The following is a 25,314-nucleotide window of genomic DNA, read 5'->3' on the forward strand; positions in this document are numbered from 1 at the left end:
AATCAATATCCGATACAAACACATATAGTTTTATACAAGATTTTATACATGTGTTAATGTTTTCATTGTTTTTATTACATTTTCGAACTTTCAAATTTAGAAAGCACTCTTGTTTTTATCCTAAATTGCATTAATCTTTAACATCGTTATTTGTTTTTGTGATGAAATTTGACTGTTATTGGATTTACCTGTCTGTTGGATTTTTATATAATGAGTGAAATATCTGTTCACACATCATTTTATTGCTAGTGTTATTGCCTTTATTTTAATCAGATGTATTTTCTCTTTGTCTTTATGATAAAAGGAAAGGCTAGGTACTTACAGGTATTATTTTTCCCTGGCCCCACAAAAACCTACATAAACATTATTTTGCCCGGAAAATGTTATTCAATAAATTGATGACTTTCACCTTGACAGCTTACGGAAGAATTGTTCGATTGATGCAAAAAGAAAATTCGGGAATGCCAATCATCTCACAATAATGGGTTATATTAACTCACAATTTGGACTTCGAACCGAAACGTCATTACGTAAAAAACGAGATATATACAGCGAACTGCTTGAGATACCACATCTAATTAAACTGTCTCCAAAGAAATATGACATTTTTCTCAGTGCTAAACGGTGATCAAGTCAGAAGACAGTCGATTAAGCTAGGCATATAAGCAGTTAGCCTACGGTAAAATTCTATTGTGAGCCGTATCTGTTTGCCATTGCGCATGGGCAGCAAGACATTCCCGTTTTAACAGATTTTATTAAGTAACGAATAGACATAAATATAGCATGAGGAAATCACAGTGAGAGCGTAATAGGCGCAGCTAAATAACTAAATATTGAGATGAGCAGAAAATAAGCTGCTTACATTCTGGAAAATTTATGATAGTTTACTGAATAGTGAGCAATCAACACCTCTTTTCATCCAACTACCAAGACAATGTTTGGACAAAGATGAGACTGAACATTTTGCTCAACGGTTAATACTAATCTCAAAGTAGGACGCCCAAAACAATTCCCACCCAAATTTCCGAACACAGACAGAGAACACCATTTACATGATCTACATATATATAATAAACCTTTATTTATTATATATATGCAGAACGTATATAATATAAACCTTTGTTTAATGTATATATTTAGAAGTAAAATAATTGTTTATTATATATATTATATATTATATAGTATATATATATATATATATATATATATATATGTGTGTGTGTGTGTGTGTGTTTGTGTGTATGTATGTGTGTGTTGGGGTGGAGAAGTCTCCCATAAGTCGTGGTGAATGCAACCTTTCTAGGAGAAGCAAATCTCTGATTTAAAAAATCATACAGCCGGAGACCAGTACCCGCATTAAGCTGGTCTGCAGTTTAACTTGTTGCTGGCTATCTTGCGCTTGCTTGTTGCTGGATCTCCACATTTTGAACAGAGAGAGAGAGAGAGAGAGAGAGAGAGAGAGAGATATACTTAGCTGTCGTACAAAGCTAAGACTGTAACAGCATCTGTGTATAAAAACTCCCTCAGGCATTTGTCTATTAAAATGATCCTGTGATATTAAAAAGGCGTATAGATATAATATTATTGCTTTAAGAAAAATTAAAAAAAATTGTACTGAGTTGGCGACTGTCCTCTAATTTCTGATATTCATAAATAACTTACCTGATAAAATTGTTTCTAAGATGGGTATATTTGCCGACGACACCACGCTATATAGCAGGCGGGTGGGGAAGACTAATGAGCACATACCTAAAGCAATGACTGAAGCCCTAGATAAAGACCTTCAGTCTGTAGCAGAATGGGATCGAAAATGTATGGTAAGGTTCAACGCTGCAAAGACAAATCTTGTTTCCTTTTATAATTGCATGAATCTTTACCACCCACCTATAGCTATGGCTAAAGATACATTACCTGGAATTACCTCGTTCAAACTCCTGGGTTTAACGTTCACAAGGAACAAGGTTGTGAATAGATAGAGCGAGATTATTGCCAAGGTTTCTGCAAAGAAAGTGTGATCTTTCTCCAGTCTTAGAAAGTTACTTACGCCTGAAAGTATCCTATATTTCTGCAAGGCCACCATTCGCCCATGTATGGAATATTGTTGTCACATTTGGGCTGGTGCATCTACTTCTAGTCTCTTGCTCTTATACAGGGTTCAAAAGAGAGTACCTAACCTGATTGGTGCTGAACTGTCATCTACACTTCAGCCTTTGTCTTTTCGACGAAATGTTGCACCCCCTGCCTGTTCTATAAGTGTGTTAATGATTCTCTGACGAATTACACGCCCTTGTTCCCCATTCGATTAAAATACCCCCGACAAGCCCGACAAGCAGCGAAATCCAACCCCTACAAAGTAGAGATCCCTAGATGTAAGAAAGCCTTCTACTCTAATAGCTTCTTCCTCATAACTGCTAGACTTTGGAATTATTGTCCAGGTTCCTGCTCTTCCAACGGTACTGACATACAGAAGTTCAAGTGTTATGAGAACAGAAATCTTGCTGCTAAATTCCCTACATAGTACCATTGCATATTAGGTTCATGATAGTAGCCCCCTACATCAAAGTGGCAATGTGCCTTGTTTAGAGTGAACATGTAATTAAAAAAAAACTCTACCAATGCCTATTCGAAATCTGCTTACTGAAAGCAGAGATATTATCTATGTGGTACCAGTTTCCAAGAAATCATTTGTATACATTTCCCCCAAATGTATTGCAGTATAAATGACTTCCCAGGTTCTCTAAAATATTTGAAAAAAACTAATAAATATTCTGTTAGTGTTTCACCTGGAAAAAAGTAATCTTATTTCTGAACTAAAATATACATGTAGACAGGATGTAGGTAGACTACTGAGGATGTGCCTGTGGTCATCTCTAAATGCATATTCCTGAGACTGGATGCCCATGATAAACTAAGGAATAAATGCTTAAGATATACACAGCATTTAACAAAGCTTTACATGAAGGTTTGCTCAGAAAATTATTCGTACAGTTTTCAAGAAATGTGTTCAATACATTTACCCGCAAAATATTGCAGTATAAATAACTTCCCAGGTTCTCTAAAATATATGAAGCACTAATTAATACACGGATACTGTTCCACCTCGAAAATAGAACTTTTTCTGACCAACAATATAGATGTAGGAAGGATGTAGGTAGTCTACTGAGGATGTGCTTTCGGTCAACTCTAAACGCATAATAAAATCTGAAGGAAAATATCGAGATCTTTCAAAATGGGCGGGCATCAACAAAACATCTCATTAATGCAAGAGTGCACCAGGGAATGTTTATTTTTCGTGATGTTATCGAATGACCTCTTTGATAAAATGGCGTCTTAGATGACCATATTTGCTGAGAGGACTATGCTCTATTATAATCATAAGGCAAATTGGATGCACACGTATTTAATGCAATAGTTGAATCTCTAGAAAATGATGTTACGTAGAAAGGCTAAAGGTTCCTTAAATGGATATTAACATTTAATTTCACTTAAGTAAAATACTATTTTCTTGAACAGCACATATTTAACCATCGATTGTAATTGATGATGAAACTTTTCCCGAAGTTCAATACTCACATGTCATATAAATTGGGGTAAGCATATAACAGATACTAACACGTATGCTGCTAGGCTGTAAACCTCTAACATCTGGCAGTATCCTATATACCTATAAAAAATATCCACCCACGCATAGAGTATTGTTGACATATCTAGGCGTGTACTCAAACCGATAGTGTCTCCTTCTTGGACCGGATTTAAATAAACATCTCCAATCCAATTGGCTCTACAATATACGACTAGCTCAATACCATGTCTCATTCCAACAATGTTTATCAGTTCTTGTCTTATATTTACGTAAACAAATTATGCTTCGATGAACTAGGTGTAATTATGTCCGTACGATTATCCCCGGAAACAGCAAAAGTAACTCATAATACAAAAATCGATAAATTTAAATGTACTGAAAATAAACATTTCGTTTAACAACTACCGAACTAGAATGTTCCTATAATTTCCCCCTATAATTCACGTGAGCTCTTTAACTGTCTGGAAAAATACGGTAACCATTGCTTACTGTTCACTTAACATTCCTTCAAAGTTCTCTTTGACTTTGGCTTGTCAATTTTCGTTCGCCGACTGCAGAGAACAATACTTGAATCAAATTCGAGCCAATTCCCTTTATAAATAACGTCTTTACTTAATTACAAAGAAGCACATAAAACGAATAAAATGAATCTATTGGCCAGGGAGCAGGCGCAAATAGAGTTTCCGTGAAATGTTATTGCATTTGATTGCGGACAATCTTTATTGAACTTTCATATTTCCGATGGGATTTGTTTTAATTAAACATCTTACTTCTTACTCAAATATATATATATATATATATATATATATATATATATATATATATATCCACACATACACGCATATATACAAATATCTGCACATTTATAATTGTAATTGTTTACGAGTGTATATGTATATCTGTTTATATCAATATCAATATCAATATTTATATATATGTATGCATATATATATATATATTAGCGAAATATATGTGTGTATGTTTGTGTGTCTGCTAAAAATTTTCGATAGACACAACACAAATTCATAAACTCGGTATCATATTGAAGCTCCATCCTTCCTTCAAAAAATATCGAAACATCGGTCAAAAACGTTCATTTTTTCACCCCAAAATCGACAATTTCCGACAGGGGGAAAGTCAACAAAAACGGCCCTCTCGACCAGTTCTACGCATGCGTCAGATGACGTCATGACCTGATTTACTTTAAATAGTTGAAAAACTGAACAAATTTCGTGTACGTCGCGTTAGGACAGTTGATTAGCGCGTTTGTTCATTATCTAAACGTTTTGGGTTCGAATCGTGGTGTGAGATTTTTCCTTTTTCTTTTTTTTAATTTAAATATTGAACCAGTGTTATTTAAGCCATTTTTCACGTAACGTTGGTTTTTCTGTATCTTTCCGTTGTTTCAACATTAGGTATAAGTCCATTGCTAGGGAGGCTAACAATCTTACATATTACTGATGATGCGCGCTGTTCTGGAGTACCCTGACTTCTACTCATCCCACTCAACTACTGCACCAATAATCTTTATGTCTGCAGATCTATCACCAAGGCGATCAACACTTTTGATTTTAGTATTACAACCTTAGCTGATTTTCTTAAATCTCGTTTTCTCACAGCTAGCACTCACAACACCATTAAGTATCTCTTCCTGTCCTTATCTAAAACGAGAAAAAAGTGAAGCATTTCTCTTAATTAGAGATCACTCTCTATTCTTATCCACTCGTCTATCGTTTGTTAAATTCCAGAAAAGGTGTGCGTCACAACCTGACTATACTACACACATAAAGGACGCCGATGCAAATGTCGAAACCAGAGTGCTACGAATTTCACATAGACTATTTAGCCTTCTTACTCTTTCGTTAAAGGGGCGTTTTGCCACCCTCAATCATAGCTTTAGGGTAATTATTTTGACTCCTAATCGGTCTTTTCTTTCTCTTAGTCTTCTCTGGAGTTGGAATAGAGGTAAGAAATCCTTCCCATTCCAGCTGCCTGACTCATTATCTGACTGTATTTAGTTGCATTTTAACCATTTTCTGTGCGTAGAGTTTTCCAATCATTCGAGGTATTTAACAGACTGGAGGGCAAAAGCTTAGCCTCACTGTCCTCCTCTCCCTACCACTACTTTCTTCCATGTCTTCAGTTAATACAAGGCTACTCTTTTATGCCTTTGTCGTCTTACTTTTCCAACCTATTCATGCCAATATCTTGCCGTTAGTATGCAGCCATTTTTAACTTGCCTGTAACTTGGTCAGATATCACGATTATTTGATTTGTTGATATTTTAGTAGTAATAGTAGTAATTAATATAAGTATTTTTATTTAATCTATAATATAAATCTCGCTTGCCTGTTTAAATGTATGTGTGTATGTATGTATATATGTATGTTTGCCTAAAACGTTCGAAAGGGGTAGCAGATTTTTACGAGATCGCTATCGTTTTAAGCCCGACCTTTCGGGCGACAAATATCGAAAAATTGGCTATAAGTTTAATTCCTTCACCCTCAATCGGACACTTTTCTACAGGGAGGCGTCGCTTTTTTCGCCAATATTTTCGAAAGTCATCCACTCTTTTCGATTGACTAGCCTTAAGTTAACATTCTTCACTTCCGGTTTGGCGTCACTTCCTTTTTTTCCACCTTCGTTTCCTCCTTCGCTGTACAGGTTCGAGCCTGCCTGCCTACCACCATTTTTTTTATTTGCTCAACACACACCTCCAAACGCCCAGGCAACGCCGAGCACCCAGCCAAGTACTTGATAAAAAATGTCTTTTTAACACCAGTTTGCATACGTGTGTTTTTACGAGGCCAGCCATTTCTTATCAAGTCCTGAAGGCTCATTTAGTATAAATATTAATGGATGTCAACTAATCAATGAGAGAGCATAGTGATGATAGTGATAGAATTTTGGGAGATTCGAGGCTGCATCTCCCTCCTGTCAGTTAAACGCGCTCCCACATACAGCCTAGAAATTTCTATGACTCGGTGCGTTACCTACAGAGCCTAGCTTTCCCAAATGGTCGCCCACTTTGTACTAGCCGTGCTAATAGTTGCTTAACCTCGCTTCGCTGATCTGGTGAGAACCAGTAGGTTATCGTGATTGTACCATACTAACAGATAGAGAGAGAATAATAAAAAGAGAAAGACACGAAGTATCGTATGATATGCACATCCATGTACGAATTGCGGATAATAAGTCCAATCAAAACTGGATGTTTGGGAGAAATATTACTCAATCTTGGAAATTTATTTTAACGTAAGACTACCTGGAATTCATAATTGAGATGACCATTATTTATTTTTTTATTTATTACGGACTACTATCCTCATCTTTCTTAGATGTTGTTTCACGACGTTTCGGCTAACTATTCCTCTGGCCTTCGTCAGGTAACCGCAACAGGATAGGAAATCCGAATCTCTTAACTGGATTCTCAGCAATTACTGCCATCCATAGTTGCCATCTCGCTACGTTTTTGGACAACTAAGCCGGCTTTGGGTAGGATTGAAACCGCTCTCTTCAGACAATTCTCACCTGAGACCCTAAAATTATAAATTTATAAACTAAATTAATAAATGATACTCATCTCAATAATAAATTCCAATAAAACTAATATATATATATATATATATATATATATATATATATATATATATATATATATATATATATATATATATATATATATATATATATATATATATATATATATATATATATATATATATATATATATATATATATATATATATACCATTCTGTACATACCCGGCCATGGAAGATCAGATAATAAATAAACGTGGATTTATAAAACCAAAAAATCCAGCCTTGATCGCCTTTCGGAGCTCGTGGCGCAGTGGATAGAGACGTTGAATTTATACGGTTCGAGGTAAGAATTGTCTGAAGATTGCGGTTTCAATCCTACCCAAAGCCGGCCAGAGGCTTACTTGACCAAAAACATGGTGAGACGACAAAAACTATAGATGCCAGTAATTGCTGAGAATGCAGTTTAAATATTCGGAGTTCCTATCCCATCGCGTTTACCACATGACGAAGGCCAGAGGAATAGTTAGCCGAAACGTCGTGAAACAAATCTAAGAAAGATGTAGGATAATAGTGCGCAATAAATAAATTAGTTAGAAAAGCTGTATGCTTTTTTGTTTGACTTTAATGTTTTAAACATAATTCATAAGTCTGAAAAATTGTATATTTTTTATAAAGCATAAAGCATTTCAGCGAATAAAAATCTGTCTAAATTTAAATAAATTTCTTCTTGTTTTTCGTGACAAAAAAAACTCCCACGTTGTTTTAATGTCCTCCTTTAATATGATACGAATATAGGATTAACAGTATCCGTTTATCGAGCCTTGTCGTGCCTTAATATGGCGTATATAAGTAAGATCTATTTTATCACGTATTCTAGGTTATGAAACTGAGTGACACAAACATTCATAAATGCATATTTATTATTGTAATTGATGTTTAGAATAATAGTGTACATAGACATGACTCTAAAGAATAGCCACCCATAGAAACAGTTTATTTCTATGAACATATAATTTATAGAACAAAATCAATAATAAATAGTCACAAATTTAATAACTAATACTTGGTTGGTATTTCCTTTGCTGTTTTTAATGTTACGACTCTTCTTGGCAATGCAATCAGTTGACAATTTTGATTAGAAATGAGAAATTTATTGCCATATCTGATGTAATAATTATAAACGTTTAGGCTTTAAAGATTACATCATTTTCTTTTTGCGAAGATTCTTGTCTAACATGCCCCCAATTTTTCAATTGAGATCATATGCGGTAGCTGACTTGAACATGGACATTTATAAATCCCATTTTAGCTCAACTAATGTTGTATCGCCCTATCAGAGTGACAAGAGGCTCCGTCTTTCATTAATAGGGAGTTAACTTGGTTTATTTTACAACTTCAGAATATTAGTAAAAGTCCTTTATATAATATTGAAACATATTTAGCAGAATTGATTTTTCTTTCGCACTCCACAAGGGCTGATGTACTATTCCTCTAATCTCATCCCATACCATAACTTTTTTTTAAAACTCATCCTAAATGTTTTTTATGTTACCTTGTTTTAAAACTTGTTTTTCTTGTTTTATTTATGTATTTGTCTGTATTCTCCTGTCTTATTCTCTATTAGAGTAGATAAACTTAGCACTTTATTTAAGTAGTATACTTAATATATACTATTACTGCAAGCTTGCCTATAATGAAAATGCTTGCTTCCTGGCTAGCCAATCAAACCATCTAATATAGTTAGCCTTATTTTCAATTACATTCGAAATATAATACAGTGCCATTAGCAAAGAAAGTTGCTTATGAAAACGAACCTCCTAAAGTAAAACCTGAATAATTATCTAAACTCGAATGTAAATTAATATTAAGCCGACTTTACAAATAGATAAAAGTTAATTAATGGATTTTAATTAATTATAAGGTGAAACTCCAATGATTCAAACTCGATAGATTACGACAAACTTCCACGCATTAATATGGGAGGGGAGATTATCATCAAAAGTGTCCTGAATTGTTAACTTAGCACCGGACTTACTACTTAGATATAAATAAGTCACTTGTACCCATTCACCTCCTCCCCCCTTTTTTAATGGAGAGTAGATAATACAGTGGATGTGTTATCGGCAGCTCCAGTAACTCTCGCTTCTCCTTTTTTGTCCCTTAGTCATCATTCAATAAGTGATTTTTCTGAAAAAGGGTGAAGAAAAAGCTGCTTAAAGGTCGGTAGTACTTGGTGACCAGTAGTCGGAGATGTCGGAGATTTTTCTGTCTCTGTCTGTCCATGTGGCCATGTCACTAGTAAGGGTGCTGGAGCTAAACGTTTTGTTTGGACTGACGTTATCCGCCTGATAATCAGGGACGAGAACCTTGGATTAACCACTAAGGAGGCTGTCCTATCAGCAGGCGGAAAGTACTGGGACTGTTGTATTGCCATTTGGTGAGTGGATCTGGACCATGCAGTAGTCTCTGGTGGGGCCTCTCGATGTCATACTAGTGGGTAATTGTTACGGCTTTACCTTTTCGTGTGCTACAAAAAAATCCTGTCTTTTTCTCTCTTACTTTCCCTCTCTGTACTGCTCTAACCAAGTATGCCGACCTATTGCACAAATCCCAAAACCTCAACATGAAATATCTCCATGATAAAAACTCGATTAAACCTAGAACCCCATCTTCCAACGTAGACCCCTACTACCAGGTCTCCTTCTCCAACATCAGGGTCTACGTTCCAACCTTCCAGAGGTTGAAACCCAATTACAGGAGACGAAACCGAACGTATTATTTCTAAGCGAAACTGGAATAGGGCCGACCACTTCCCTAGATGAGTTCATAATTAACGGATACTCTAATTTAACAGCTAAATCTGACCCCCAAGATCGCCATGGGCACGGAATATGTGCCTACATTAAGGATTGCTTCCCGTGTGGCAGGGATATCTCTAGAGAAGATCCTAATTTACCGTATACGTGCTTCAGGGTTGCACTTGCTAACACTACTGCATTTATATTTGCCCTCTATCGGCCCCACAACAGCAGAGTTACTATCTTTAAGAGCATATCTGAGAAAATAGACCACATACTGTGTTACATAAGGGATGTGGATGTTAGCCGAGGGATGTGCAGACAACTGTCTGCACATCCCTCGGCTAACATCCACATCTGTGGTGACTTCAACGTCCATAACGTGGAATGGCTGACCCATTCAAATACGACAGACGATGAGGGAAGGTTTTGTCATGAATTTGCCATTGATTATGACCTCACTCAGATGGTTCGCGAACCTACACGTGTGCCCGATACACCCGGTCAATATGCAAGCCTCCAAGACCTTTTTCTCTCAACTTCTCCTGAGCTATGTTCATGTTCCGTTCATTCTCCTCTAGGATCCTCCGACCACTCCGTCGTATCAGTTAAGATAAAAACGAAATGTAAGATGTCCCCAGACGTACCCCTCCACCGTACTGTATACCGATACTCTATGGCTGACTGGGATAGCTTCCGTACATTCATATCTGATTTACCTCTGCACTCCATGTTTAAAAAGGAAGTGTCCTCTATAGTATCAAATCCGACCGAATGGTTAATTTTAGGCATAGAACAATTCATACCATCTAAAAAATTCCAGCAAAAACCCAACTACCAGCCATGGTTCTCCCCAGAATGTGCTGCTGCTATCGCACACAAAAATCACCTTTTCCATAGCTACCAACGTAATAGATGCATTGAGACTAAAGCTGCATTCAGGACTGCCAGCAGCCACTGTAAAAGAGTACTAAAAAATGCAAGAGAGCTATATGCCCAGTCTGTTAAATCCAAGGTAGCTGATCAGCGGCTTGGATCCCACCAGTTTTAGCAAATAACAAATAGGATCCTGAACAGAAGTGTGCGTTCTATCCCAACCATTATCATGGACCAGAGGTCATCTCGTCAAACTATTTTACAGCTAATTCTACCCTATGCGACGAAGGCCATCAACTCCCCATAGTTCCTCCTATAACACAGAACAAGCTAGGTAACATACAAATATCCGTGCATGAGGTCGCCAAGCTAATAAAGAACCTAGATTCCAGTAAAGCAACTGGCCCTGATGGCATCCCAATTATAGTATTAAAAAAGCTTCAACCAGAACTTGCTCCCATACTTACGAAACTATTTAAGGGCTGCCTTAAGGAGAAGTGCTTTCCGACTCCCTGGAAGACCTCATCAGTTTGCCCTGTATTTAAGAATTCAGGGGATAAGTCATCTCCCTCTCAGTACAGACCAATAAGTCTCCTGTGTGTTATGAGTAAGTTGCTGGAATCCAAATTAAATAGAGAAATAGTCAACCACCTCAGCAGGAATAACCTTCTTAGTGACAAACAATATGGTTTCCGCTCTGCAAGATCTACCGCAGATGTGCTGACGGTTATATCCCACAGGATTAGTGAATCTCTTGACAAAGGCTTCCTTTCTAGGGCAATTGCTCGTGACATATCAAAGGCCTTCGACAAGGTATTGCACAAGGGTCTACTTCACAAGATTTCCAGCTACGGTATAACTGGAAATGTTTTCTCAATCATTAAATCATTTCTCTCCGATAGGCTCATAAGAGTAGTGGTAGATGGACAAAAATCGGAGGCCTGCAATATAAATGCTGGAGTCCCTCAGGGGTCAATCCTGGGCCCAACTCTCTTCCTGATCTACGTCAATGACCTCCCCAAACACATACTTAAATCATTCGTTGACATCTATGCTGATGAGACGACCATCTACGGCAACACATAAAAGGCTGTAAATTACAAAGTTCTCTCTGATTCTCTCTCCTCTGATCTCGAGCGCATGGTTCAGTGGGGGAAGATGTTGCTGGTTACTTTTAATGCATCCAAAACCAAACTCCTATCCTTACAACATCAACGCTCTGATCCCCATCTGGCATCAATTGTAATGGACGGCTCTCGTCTGGGTGAGGCCCCGTGTTTTGACAAGCTTCTGGGTTTGACCTTTACTCCTGATCTGAAATGGAACACGTACATCATGTCTGTTGCCAAGGTCGCTGGAAAGATGGTGGCATCCTTCTACCGCCCCAGAAGATATCTCACTACTGATGCAATTCTCTATCTATATAAAAGCCAAGTACGTCCAAGGATTGAATACTGTTGCCATATCTGGGCAAGAGCTGCTAAAAACCGGCTATCCTGCCTTGACAGAGTACAAAATAGACTTCGTGGCTTAGTGGGGGATGCCCTTTTTTCTACCCTGCAACCTCTCTACCACAGAAGAGACGTTGCGAGCCTATCCTTGTTTTATCGTTATTTCCATGTCAGGTGCTCGTCTGAACTCCAATCTCTGGTTTCCCCTCGCCAATTTTTCACGAAAAACACCCGTCTTGCTGAATCCACTGTGAAAAATTTCCCCCACTCTATATCTGTACCTAAATCAAAACGCGGATTCCATGAACAAAGCTTCTTTCTTAGAACTGCACGCCTGTGGAACTCTGTTCCGTCTGCCTGCTTCCCACCGTACTACAACTTGGATGTGTTCAAGTCCAACGTTAACAAATTCCTAATGAACCGCCCCCTTAAGTAAACACTTCATCAAATCTCCAAACTAACGTAATGTACTTGCAATAACCCTTATCCCTGAGTGGCTTCCGGGCCTTGATAAGTGGTGATGACTGTTTAAAAAAAAACAAAAGAAAACTGAGATACCTCCATGTTTCAGAGTGCGCTGCAATATTTTAAAGTCAACTTTTGCTGAGTGAGCTTCCATACCTTATACCCTCGGACGGCCGGAAATCGTACAAATCGTTACTCATTAAAGAAAATAACATTGGTCAAAAAAATCATAGGTTTCACCATCATCTCACGAGACCAATCTTTTCTGCGCTTGATTTTGTCAGGACGAAGAAGAGATTTATTTTTCTAGTAGCTTTATTATAATATCCCAGCTTTTGAAAATACATTAGTTCTAGGACTGGCATCTTCTTATGTTGCAATGTCAGAGGCTTTGCACCGCGTATCCTCTTCAACATTTTTTTCACAAGACGCAAGGTTTCTTTAGCGAGCCTGAGGCGACCTGAATGAATTCTTGCGCACTCAAGAGTCACACATCTTTTAAATTGTACGATCACTCTATTTACAGTAAAAAGATTTCCTGCTATTCTGTGTTTAATAAGACCAATTTCATGTTGACTCCCGATTCGTCGTTGCAGAAATTCTGATAGGGCTGATGCTCCTTTGCTTCGTAACATGCTTTAATGTTCTTGGATACAATTTTAATGTGATATTCTAAGTTATTTCAGCACTATTCTTATTTGTAAATATAAATAAACATAATATCAATCTTAGAAAAACATTTATCTAGATGTTTATTTTTGACATGTTTACGTACACTTAAAAATTCAAACTACATTTACAGCTACATATAACAATATATAGAAAAGAATAAGGTATAAAAAAAGTGTAGTATGTGTATTTTTGTTTTACCCTCCTTTGTTCCCATTACCAGAGTCAAATTAAGCCCAAAATCTTTTGTCAGAATCAAAGCATGATTTTTTCTTTTCTGATATAATTCTACCGAATTGATGTATTAATTTAGTATTAAATTATTAGTAACACCATGCATCACATCGGCACACCTGCTTCCTCTGTATTAGCGAAGTTAAATGACATTGAACTTTGTTAGTATTAAAATAGGAGACCATTTTGAAATACCAGGTGTTGTATATGCTGACGGTTATATCTCCTCCTTGTTTATCAGATACTGGCATTAAGCAGTGCCGACTCAGGGGAAAAAAGAACGGTTTAAGATTACGCAAGAAGTGTAATCAATTTTTTTTTCATTAGTTATAATCATTTTTCTATTGTTTTTCTGGCGCAAGTGAATAACAATAAAAATAGTAAATTATTTAAGAAAACAGATCACACTTCCACGAGAAGTAATCAGAAGCACATCTACAAGCTTGAAAAATAAATGAAATAAACATTGGTGATGGTTTTAATATAAATATTTCTTTTTCTATTTCATATTTGATATAAATCTTCAGCGCTTTTAGAATCAGAAGTGTTATGTGGAACAAATTCGTACCGAAAGACGGTTAACTATATTAAGATAAATACAACGTTAAAATATAGCAAGTATTTTCTCTGCAACAAATTATCGGAAATTCAATTGCATTCACTAGATCGGCTAATATTGATTTTATTGATTTCTCAATGTCATTTGAGAGCAAACACTTTCTGACCCATTAATATTTTTTCTCATAAACTTCCCATTAATCAAAACTATATTAGTATTTAAATGAGCAAATAGAATAAACAACACGCTCTTATAAAGATACATACAGAAAGGTGAATGTGTATATAAAACTAGCAGTGCGAAACGACGTTGTCCGGGTGAGAATAAGGATCAACAGATGTTCACTTCCTATACTTTCTTTGCCAGCCAAATCGGTAAAATCGCCCATTTTCAAATCAAATCGGTTGATTGCTCGCTATAGTTAAGTAACCCTCGTAATTAACTGGGAAAAGCTTCACATACATCCCCGCAGTGAGTTAGTCGACAATACATTGTAGTCGAAATTGCACTGTAGAGAATCGACTGTTTATTTTATAATAATCTATTTTTTATATAATTATCTATAAACAATTGCTTTACTTAGAGTTTAAACTGCAAAAGTCAAATATCAGGGTTCAATTGTGCGCTAAACAGAAACATTGATTTCGAACGCGCCTTGTTTTATCAAAGAAGCAACTGTTGATTTTATTAAATTATTTTTACATATTAACTTGAATTACAGTTAAACATACAAATATCAACTATAATTGTTCAATTGTGCTTTAAAATATATTTCAATGCGCCCCTGTATATCAAAGAACTTACTGTTGATTTTAAACGCAGGAAATTTGGTTTTGAAGTGATAAAGCTTTTTAAGTACACTTGTGATGGTATTATAAATGTGTATTATAAATGTGTTAACTTGTGATGGTATTATAAAAGTGTAAACTTATGATGGTATTATAAAAGTGTTAACTCGTGATGGTATTATAAAAGTGTTCACTCGTGATGGTATTATAAAAGTGTTAACTTTCGTCAAATGTGTTTTTTTTTCATAGGATTTTTTTGATTATCGATTTTAGATGCTTATCCAACGCATTTTAGTACAAAACCTACGCCAGAACACATGTAGGCACACCACCACTGCCGTGTGAAATTTCAAAAAAGTCGATCCAGTCGTTTCAACTCCCAAGGAAACTCACATACACACATACACAAATAAAGTTCCTTTTATATAACAGTAGAGGTAGGGATTAAAACTCAAGCAAGTGGTTTATTTTGAGCGCCATTGATGTTAAAAATGAAATTAAATGTATATATAGACACAGAATATGAAGTATGAGTAATTATGGTTACAGTATCGTTATTTGTGACTACAATTATTGGCCCAAATAGGTTTAAAGCTTCACAAATTACTAAGAAAAAAAGATGAAATAAATGAAGCAATGGAAATTGTCAGTGCAGTTCCAAAAATAGGACATGCGAATTTCTGTATACATACATATATATACATATATATATATATATGTATATATATATATATAAGTTGGTAACTCAGTATTTGCTATTGTTTTTTTATCTATATTTTTAAAAGTGAAATGAAAACTAACAAATATTTAATCAATGATGTATTCTCAATCGTGCTACCAATTTTTATCCAACTTTTATTCTATTTTAATGATATGAAAATAAATAAATTAAAATAACTTGAAACCCAAACAAAATAAATAAAATTTAACAAATGATTTTCAATATATTGCCCCCCCCCAAAAAAACGGGAAGAACTTTGTTGCACACCCACTACATCCATATATATATATATATATATATATATATATATATATATATATATATACATAAATGTATATATATATGATTATACGTCGCAGCTCTAAGGAAATATGACAACTAACAAACCAGATGTCCAAGACTCAAGTTTCGCTCTTATTAGAGCTTATCTATTGAACACGTCCGAACTGGTTCAATAACCCAGTCTCTTGCAAGGGAGGCGAGTACCCTGCTACTTGCGTAACCGTGCGAGAAAGCCTAGAAAGTTACACAGAACAACAAACTGTGGTGAAATCCGACTATGGAATTCACCTATTTTGAGAACGTTTAATAATAATAATAATAATAATAATAATATATATATATATATATATATATATATATATATATATATATATATATATATATATATATACTAGTCAGTGGACGTTGCCCGCAATTGAATGATGTGCAAGGTATGCTTTACAATCAAACACTTTATTGGCATCGAAATCGGTGAAAGTTATCACCTAGCTGGATTAATTTCCTGCTTGTTTGAGAGACCAAATGCGATGTACATGACAGCAATTTTGTATGCCTCTTAGAGTGATTTAGTTTACAATATATTGTAGTCTATATTGCACTATAGAGAACTTACATGTTATTTTATATATTTATTTATATATAATGGATTCAATAAACGTTTTAATTCAATAGTCAAGTATCATGCTTCAAATGCGCACCTATCATATTCAAGAACCACTGTTGATTTTATAAGCCTGGCATTATAGATTGTAAAGTGATAATGGCTGGAATTTTAGTTTGAAAGTAAAATGTCCAGTATCATGGTGGAATTGATCATTAAACGGAAAAATTCATTTCGAACGCGCCCATGTTATATCAAAAACATACTGTTGATTGTTTATGTTGAGCCTTTCGGCTTGTGTGGTAATAGAACTTCTCAAATGAACTTCAGATGTTAGCCTGTTGAAAATGTTTACTTTGGTTAAAATCGCCTGTTCCTTTCATCGGATTATTTCGATAATCAATTATCAATATTATCAGAGATATTCCGGTACTAACTAAATCTATCTACGAACACTGGTAGTCACATGAATTACTCTTGTGTAAAATATTCTAGAAATCGGCCAAGTTCCTTACATATATATATATATATATATATATATATATATATATATATATATACATATATATATATATATATATATATATATATATCCTAGACTACCCACAACCCGATGAGTCAGTATATATTGTAGCAAGTTATAGGATAGTAAGTATGCAGTATTAATGTATAAAAGTGCAAGTTAATATACATAATTAATGTACAAACGCGCAACAATGTAATGCATGTTCGCGCGAAAAAAAACATGGCGGCCATTGAAAACAATACGCGCGTCCAAAATTGAATCATGCGCGCGAAATTGAGTACACGCGCGCACGAAAACAAACATTTATTGAAGAATAAAAAAAAAAAAACGAAAAATAAAATTACAAGGAATGTACATTGTACGGTCCATCCTATGTATTGCGTATGTAAACAACCTTTAAAATATCAGGAAATGATAATTAATTGATTAAGTAATATTTAACATAATATGATAAAGAGAATATTTTTATCAAATATATATATATATATATATATATATATATATATGCACGTTAACAATCAGTAATTTCTTGCATTTTTTTTCCTTTCCATCTTCTAAAAACTATTTCTGGGGATTATTAGGCACAAAGCGATCAGATGATAAAACAAATCTTTAAAGATTAGAAAAGGGAATTCAGTTTCACATGCAATTTTCTAGTAAATCGATGCTCCATTTTCAGACCCATTTACAGGTCCGATATGACGTTGGCTCATTAAGCCACCACCACCCTTATTATTATTTTACTTAATTTTTGCGACTTTACTCTTTAAGTAATGTATGGTCTGCTCCCTGCCTCGGACTATTTTTTTTATTTAGTCGTTTCGTTAGTCCTTAAAGCGTAAGATGAAAAATGTTGAGAATAGAAAAAAAAAAAATGATTTGGAGATTATATTGTCTTTTACCGTTTTGAGAAAACATGTTTTTAATTGATGACTGAAAAAAATGAAAGCCAGGAATCCCACAGAGCACTACTGCAAGCACTAATTAAAATAAAGGACGCCTCTCTTAAAGTACTACTGGAACCAACTTTTTACCTTCCTCTCCTTGAAGAAACAATGATTTGTTAATAAAGCCTGAAAACAAATCATCAGAATCCACAGTAGCGCTAAATGTGATAAAATGTTATTATAGTTATATAGATTTAATTACATTTAAATAGGTCTAATTAGATTTATTTGTAAGGAAAACACGTTAAATAAGTTAAAACAAATAAAATATTTTAAGCCGTGTATATCTTTAGAATGACAGCAGTGGGTTTAATACCGGACTTAAGAGATAGCAGCCATGAAATAAGTAAGCAGACGGGTTTTTTTCTAGGAGGTCACAAACCGAATGGACAATTTATACGCCCAAGCAAGCAAGCTGATCTGATAAGTGTCCTATTTTTTAACTAACGGGGTTAAATTATATTTATTTGTAGTGAAAACACGATAAAAAAAAAAGATAAAACCAAAAAATTGTTGACTTCTAGTAGGCTTGGAATAGTTTCAACACGGATGGGCGATTTCAATTCCTAGTCAAGCAAGCAAGCTGATCTGAGTTATATATATACATATATATATATATATATATATATATATATATATATATATATATATATGTATATATATATATGAGAGAGAGAGAGTGAAACGAAGAGAGAGAGAAGAGAAAGAGCTATACATGATAATGACGAAAACTAATAAACCACATATTACGTATTTAGCTATATGTATATATATATATATATATATATATATATATATATATATATATATATATATATATATATATATATATATATATCGGAACATTTTGAAGAATCGGAATCGGAAAAGTTAGAGTATAATCCCAAAACATTTTATTTATTTATTTATTTATTTACAAAAAAATGAAACAAACACATACTCATTCATTCATTAGCAGTAGTTCATTGACAATATTAGATTAAGTACGATGGGACGGGTTATAAATCATCCTACTTAAAGAGGTAATATTGATTTTCAGAGTCTGATTTATCTTTTATTAGTATATTACTGTAAACATCCCCTTGTAAAAGATTTCATACTTATTCGCAAAACGTTTCAAGGAATTATCATATGATATAAAATGATTAAAAATACTCTGAAATATTGGTTTAATTTTGTTTGCGCCGTCTGGTCCTTGTTGTTTCCTGCAGTCGGCTTCTTCTTAAATAATTAATGTTTATATTACTTCTTTACAAGTGAAAAACATAGATAAATATCTCAGAATAGTTTATCAAAATCTTGGATCAAATAATTAAAGGGAAAACATTTAGATTTTTCAAAATTAATAAAAAAAATATATATATGAATACAACCTAAGACATAAGCCTCAGTAGATTGAGATTTGAACGTTTGTAACTGTAAGAAACAGAAAAAATGCATAAAAAAAAACAATCTGCAACAAATAAATGTTACCAAAGACAATACACTTCTACCTACCAGGATAAGTGTATTTATGTTTAGCCTTGTTTTACATCGTGTTTTAGTTCACAACCAACGTAGTTTTCACTCTGTTATGTTAAAAAAAAAGTTGTCTATACACCAATTACAAGAACACTTGACAACTGCTCAAAATTGAAAAGTAAACATACGTTAATAGAAACGCATGAAATGAATGCCAACAAACGAGCGAAAAAATTAGTATTTTGTTTCGATTTTTGAACGATTAGATAAGATTAGAAAGTTAAAATGAGCTGGGAATAATCAATAGTATGCGTTAAATTTACGTGCAAAGATGTTTTCTTTTGCTATTTGACATTCTAAAATAATTGTTTTATTTTCTTTCCGCTACGTAATCATCTAAAAAAGTAGAATCTAATTTGTGAGATTTATTTAGCTTAAGGTATTAATTAATTTTTCATTATCCTTCTTGTTCTTGTTTTTGTTCTTGTTCGTGTTGTTTTATTGTTGTTGTTGTTTTTGTGGTTGTTGTTGTTGTCGGTCTTTCTTCTGCCTCTTCTTCTTGGCTCACAAGAAGTTTTCACGCAGGTTATCAAAGATCTCTCCTTGAAGCCAACCTGTGACGTTTGCTTGAAGCTTAGTGACGAAAAGTTTCCTCAGATTTCCAGTACTCTCTACCTTTCCGATAATATTTCAAATAAATTTGCATTTCTTCTTCTTCTTCTTCTTCTTCTTCTTCTTCTTTTTCTCATCATCATCATCATCATCATTATTTATATATTGTATTCTTTTTATAGTAGCGCAAATAAATTTTATAAAAGATCTAATCTTCACGCTCGGAGGAAAAATAAGAACATATCGCCATAGCCAGGAAGTAGAGAATAGTAAAAAGATACCCTACTTAATGAAAAAAGTGTTTTCTAAATAGTGAAATCATAATGAAAAAATTGTTTTTTTAAATAGTGACGTATTCGTTATATTGTTAACTTACTATTTATATACTGCTTTCTTATTTTGCATACAAATCGTCGATTAATTTTAATCGTTTATCAAAATTTCAATACCTCCAAGGAAGGCCAAATTCAGGTTGTTATAAATAAAAAACAAAATATTGTCTCACAATATTTATTAATTACAAAGAAAGCATTTTTAAAAAATACTTAGAAAGATCGATGCTAATGCACTTACGGATCCGCGCTATTGTTAAAATCGTATTTCCAAGTTTAATTAAAGTTTTATATGTTTTTTTCAATTGTAAGGTTAAAGTACAGAACAGGTACAAAACACCCTCCCTCCGATTGTAAAAATGACTTTTTAAATAATAATATTATCGGATCAATAAGTGCATGAGTACCGAAAGATCAACTCTTGTAATATAAGCCCCTTCATGTAAGTGTATTTTAAGTTTTGAAAATGTTTTAAAATATGTCAACTGCAATTAAATATGAAGACATTTGAAAAGAAAAATCAAAATCGCAATCATGCATATCGGAATGGTGAATTTAAAACTAAATTGGTAATTGTATCGGAATGGGAACAAAGTTTTGAAATCATCCCCTCATTCATATTTCTGAAAGATCTGCGCGAATGGGTGAGTATCAACAATATGCACATGCCTCGTAAGTTAGTAAATTAGCAAACTTAGCATATTGAATCATACAATATGCATACTAGGAAACATGATGAGTAAGCTTGTCGTATTATATTTTACTCCTTATATACGCGTCAGACTATTAAGTAATAAATTACACACACACACACACACACACACACATATATATATATATATAGTAAATAATAAAATATATACAGCAATTAAGCTACACAGAATATTCTGCGTTCGATCCACGCTAGGATTCGTCAGGATTATGCGAAGAGTTGTGGTTTCCTCAGGGTTTTATATACGCATATTCTATTGAGGTTTTAGTTAACCAATCAGATTCCTAGTTTCCACCACCCCTTTCCTAATTAGCCAATGGGCAGCACTTACAGAAAAAAAGCCTAGTTGACCTTGAGTTTACCTCTTTCCTTTGTGTGTGCTTTAGCAGCGGGAAGCATAGATATCTAGTGATTTGACCTATTTTAAGCGCAGCGAAAACAACAACAAAATAAACAATAAAAAGTGGATACCATGACAAAAATAAAACGAATACAAAGAACACATACGTAACTAATAATAATAATAATAATAATAATAATAATAATAAACCAACTCCAAACAACGACAACCATAGTAGAAATAAAAACAAAAATACTAATAATGAACATGTCTAACCAACATCATAGTTTACCAGGTCACAATATTTGGGAGAGAAAACCCGAAAAACAAGAAATATTACGTAGGAATGACTTCCTTAGATTTCAAAACCCAATATTATGACAACAAATGTACGTTCAAAAATAAAAACAACACCAAAAGGAAAAAAAAACACTACCAACCCAATACTGAGAACTCAAATAAAGCGGAGTTTTTTGTAGTCGAAAGGAAAATAGTAATACAAGCAAACGCATGTAGGGATCCAGAGGTTCATGTATATTATGCTTTCATGAAAAATTTGCTATCAAATACTTTAAAAAAAAAACCCCCAACATCTATTAACCTGTAGGAGAGAAACAGCAAACAACTGTGTACACAAGAGAAACTGTACTCTAGAATACCGATACAAATAATTATAAAATTAATAATAACAACAACAGAAAATATATAAATAAAATAAGAATACATATACATATATATATATATATATATATATAAGCTAACATAATAATAATAATAATAATAATAATAATAATAATAATAATAAAACACACATTTAACTACACCTAGGTATAAAATAGGTCAAATCACTAGATATCTATGCTTCCCTTAAAAAATCTCAAACAAAGGAAGGGGTGAACCCAAGGTCAACTGGACCTTTGACCTGTAAGTGCACCCCCTTGGCTGATTATAAAGGGAGCGATGAAAACTAGGAATCTGTTTTCCTAACTAAAAACTCAATAGAATGTGCGTATATAAAACGCGACCAAACCACAACTTTTCGCATAAGCCTGACGAATCCCAGCGTGGACGAAACGCGGAATATTCTGTGTAGCTTAATTCCCATATATATTTTTATAACTTACTACCTAGTTTATGGATAAAATAATATTTTCCTTTATTAATTTATGTGATTAAGTGAAGTAGTCATTCATATATATATATATATATATATATATATATATATATATATATGTATGTGTGTAGATACTTAATCATACTAACGTGTAAGCATAATATCTATGTGTATATGTGTTTGTATCTACATGTGTGTATCTTTGTCTGTATGTGTGTCTGTATAAGTAAGAGATGATCATAGCCAATATATATGATGTACATATATATATACATTATATATATCATATATATATATACTAATATTAGCATGAAATTATTATTAAAAAACACTTTTTAAAAATATTCGTACGAGATAACACACACACAAGTATAAATAAATAAATAAAATATATATGTATGTACATATGTGCGTGTTTCTTTTAATTTCAAACGCATATGATAGAATGACATTTATGTAGCGATAAGAATTAGAAAATAACATATTTAATAGCATTTTATATGAATTCTAATCTTCTTAAAAAAATATCCAATCTATTGTCTTCGGTTAATTAAATTACCTTATCCTGTGAATATATATATATATATATATATATATATATATATATATATATATATATATATATATATAGTTATTTATAAAATATATATGGCGATTAAGCTACACTGAATATTCTGCGTTTCATCCAACTATAGGATTCGTCAGGCTTATGCGCCTAAGCCTGACGAATCCTATAGTGGATTAAACGCCGAATATTCAGTGTAGCTTAATCGCCATATATATTTTATAAATTACTAACTAGCTCTACCTACGTATTGAAAACTTTTGAAGTAAATACTTAAAGTTTATGCATAAATCTATTCTTTCGTATATTAATTTTATGTGAGTAAATGAGTAAATTTATGTGAATAAATGAAATAGTTATATATATATATATATAACTACTTCATTTGCTCACATAAAATTAATATACGAAAGAATAGATTTATGCGTAAACTTTAAGTATTTACTTCAAAAGTTCTCAATACGTAGGTAGAGCTAGTTAGTAATTTATAAAATATATATGCCGATTAAGCTACACTGAATATTCGGCGTTTAATCCACTATAGGATTCGTCAGGTTTATGCGCGTATTCTGTGGTTGTTTCTCGTTTTTATATATGTTGACGATTTTAGTTAGCCAATCAGCTTTCTAGTATTCACCGCGCCCCTTCCTATCAGCCAATGGGCATGCATTTTATCGAACAAAGGATCTGTTTTAGAACTAGGTTAGTGGTTTAAGGCAGACGATTTTCCACATTTCTGTTCTTTTTTATATATAAATATACATATGTGTACACACATACATACACACATACATACATATATATATGCGTGTGGTCGTTTACGTATATTCATGTTTATTTAATTTATTTATTTGTTTGTTTTCTATTGTTTTTGTTAGTTTTAAAGCTATTTTGTAGCGCTATCCTAGAGTAAGTTTTATTTTGTGAACACAATTGTTTGCTATTTCTCGTCTACAGTTTAATAGATTTTGGGGTTCTTTAACTCTAGACGAAAAATAGCAAACAATTGTGTTCACAAAATAAAACTTACTCTAGGATAGCGATAAAAATAGCTTTAAAACTAACAAAAATAATAGAAAACAAACAAATAAATAAATTAAATAAACATGAATATACATAAACGACCATATATATATATATATATATATATATATATATATATATATATATATATATATATATGCGTGTGTATGTGTGCATGAATGTGTGTACACATATGTATATTTATATATAAAAAAGAGCAGAAATGAGGAAAATCGTATGTCTTAAACCACTAACCTAGTTCTAAAACAGATCCTTTGTTCGATAAAATGCATGCCCATTGGCTGATAGGAAAGGGGCGCGGTGGATACTAGAAAGCTGATTGGCTAACTAAAATCGTCAACATATATAAAAACGAGAAACAACCACAAAATTCGCGCATACGCCTGACGAATCCTATAGTGGATTAAACGCCGAATATTCAGTGTAGCTTAATCGCCATATATATTTTATAAATTATTATATATATATATATATATATATATATATATATATATATATATATATATATATATATATATATATATATACTATCCAGAATAATGAAATACAATAAATCTACTGGTGTGCAAATCCAGTGATTGTCGGTCTTATAAAATATTATTCGATGTACTATTTTATATAATACTATCTCAGATACATAAAAGTGCTTAATATACTAGATAGAGCAAATACTGTATTCTTTGTCTTACATGCAATAGCATTTCTATATTTGAAATTTAACTTTTTCTAATCACAAATTTTAAATTACTAAATTATGATCTCTCTCTCTTCCTCTCTTTCTCTCTTCCTCTCTCTCTGTCTCTATCTCTGTCTCTGTCTGTCTCTCTCTCTATATATATATATGATCAATGATTAAACTAAAATTCTGTATATTAAAATATATACAAATATATTTCAGTTACGAATTCATTTTTTGAAACAAGAAATATATGGAGAAAAATTATGTTTATTTCCTTAAACCATGGATTTTCAAGAATGGCTCATATCATCAGCAGAAACGAAATGCAATTAGCAAAATGTTCAGCTACTAATAAACCAATATTTTGCTTTAGAGCATATATATTGAAAATGTTATTTAAAAGTTATTTTAA

This window comes from Euprymna scolopes, chromosome 22, assembly GCF_053919585.1.
Source record: "Euprymna scolopes isolate OS-2025 chromosome 22, ASM5391958v1, whole genome shotgun sequence".
In the NCBI taxonomy this organism is placed as follows: Eukaryota; Metazoa; Mollusca; class Cephalopoda; order Sepiida; family Sepiolidae; genus Euprymna; species Euprymna scolopes.